This window comes from Elephantulus edwardii, unplaced genomic scaffold (assembly GCF_000299155.1).
Source record: "Elephantulus edwardii isolate Elephantulus edwardi_28Jun2011 unplaced genomic scaffold, EleEdw1.0 scaffold00128, whole genome shotgun sequence".
Taxonomy (NCBI): Eukaryota; Metazoa; Chordata; class Mammalia; order Macroscelidea; family Macroscelididae; genus Elephantulus; species Elephantulus edwardii.
Window position 1 is genome coordinate 4,728,714 of NW_006399878.1, and position 2,443 is coordinate 4,731,156.

Sequence of the window (2,443 nt, forward strand, 5' to 3'; positions counted from 1 at the left end):
CCTGAATTGGTAACACTGACTTTGTTTTAACATTGATCTCAAGGACTACCATGTTAAGTAGATGTAGATGTTGTTTATGCCAGTTAAGAGTTGAAAGCATTGAAGTTCAGATAAGCAGTTCAGAAAGTATTGAAGTTCAACCAAGCACAAAGTTAAACAGAGCTATTAAGAGGAAGAACCATGATTCACTGTCAATTTCTACTGATTCTGCACTCTATGCTGTTCCCATTACGCAGTTCTACCCAATTATATTTTACTATGGTTATTTTTCTAGTCATCTCAGTAGACCTCCTTAACATTTCTAAGTGTAAAGAAAAGAGGCCCACATGATTATTCATGAACATATACAGTTATAAACTATCTAATGCCCAGATGAATTTCAATTCTGGGCCCCACAGCCAGCTGGAAGGTTTCACTTTTGTCACTATGCTTAAGGTTAAGGGTTAAGAGTTTGCCTCCCCCCACCCCTTTCCCTTGCTCTATTCAAATTCTGTGCTCAGTAAGAAAAGGTTTTCTATGATCTGCAAGCTGTATAAAGGTGGACCTGGGCCAAGCGTAAAGCTATCTCAACTAAGAGTAAGTGCCAGGAGAAGGAAAGTTTCCCCTTCTCAAACTTAGTGTTTCACTCTAGTTTTCCAGATAATTCCAAGCATATGCCAAAACAAGTCACCTCAACAGAGCAGAAGGAGGTCATTGACACAGATTTGTGACACTGGCCTGTTTAAACATCAAATAAGTGATTTGGGGTGATGAACTAGAAAACACAACAAAAACATGGGCACTCTTTTCTCTGGTTACACACACACACACACACACACACACACACACACACTTGCACCTCTGGACCTCTAGGGATTCATTCCCCACCTCCACCTTTTCAGTCCTCTTGTCTTTTTGTGAGGGGGTTGTACCTCTGGTCTGAGATACTAATCCTTTGTCTCACGTACACATTTTTGTTCACAAGAGTAAAATAATAAATAAAAATTCCCTTGTGTGCTTTGAGTTTGTGAAGGGAGAATAGTCATCTTCAGAAAGCAGCCCAGGTAAAGAGCTCCAATCGACAATCTATAGGGGGCACAAGCCTTACCAAAAACTTTTGATTGCAGAAGTACTTAACTAATTTTTATTTTATTTTCATCTTTTTACAGTCCCTAAAAAAAAAATATAAAAGAGTAAGGCTTAGCGAGTGTTTATTTAATGAATCTTAGTGAAGCAAAACATGTTTTCTGTTTAATAATCATTAACAAGAAAATTCTATTATCCTCAGGGATATATTTATATAAAATCACATGTATAAATTCAGACAAGTGCAATAGTCAATTAAATCTACATAGACTGCTAACACCGAACCATAGAACTTGTAAATGAACTGTATAGCTTGACTCTTTTCTCCTTCTCTTTATTCCACTTTACCCAAGATATTCTGTTATTTAAATAGCCCAGGGACATTTGTAATTTTTTTTTTCACTCTTAAACAATAGTTTCATAGATCCCTTCCATGTGCTATTCGGGAATTTAACAAGTACTAAACTCAACAGTCCACAACAACAACAAAAATTTGTTAAGGGACCTCTGGTAACCTGCTGGTAAGAAGCTTTGCTGTACTCCTTAAGGAATGAGTTTCTAATCTACCAGTTGCTCTGCAGGAGAATGATGAGCATCCTCCCATGCCATCAAAACTGCCACTGAGCACAGCCAAAGGGTCAGCTGGAGGTTGGTTCTAACTCCACAGTAAACAACAAAACAGCAGCAAACATTTATTAAGTGTTAGCCATGAGGACACAACAGTGAATAATATGAGTCTTTTATTTTCTGAGAAGTTCAGATGATATTTTTTTAAAACATAAATCAAGAAATTCCATTCATATTTCAACCATATATTGGGTTTTTCCTCCTCCTTCTACTTCTGATTTGGGTAAAAGTTTGTAACACAAATTGGTTTCCCATTCAATTATTCGTACACATTTTTTATGACATTAATTACTATTCCCACAATATAACCACACTCTTCTCACAAGGAAGTTCTGTGATTATAATTTCCATTAATCATAGTATCCTACTATGCATCTGAAAGTTGGAAAATGAGTCAGGAAGATCCAAGAAAAATAATCAATGATGCCACTGAATCATCTTGGAGATTGATACTAAATATCAAATATCTCATGGACTACCAAAAGAGCAAAGGAGTCTTTTTAAAAGAAAGTGCAACCAGAGTGTTCCTTAAAGGCAACAAGAGTGAAACTTTATCTTCTACTTTGAGCACTTTGTCAAGAAAGACATATCTTTAGAAGAAAAAATAACATGGGGAAAGATAAAGGGTAAATGAAAGATAGGATGGTGGATCAAGTTAGAGCAAGGCTCAAATCTGTTTTCTCCTGGACACAAGAGCCTACTATTTGGTCCTAAAAGCCTTCTGATGTTCCAACTCTTCTATTCCTTAGTT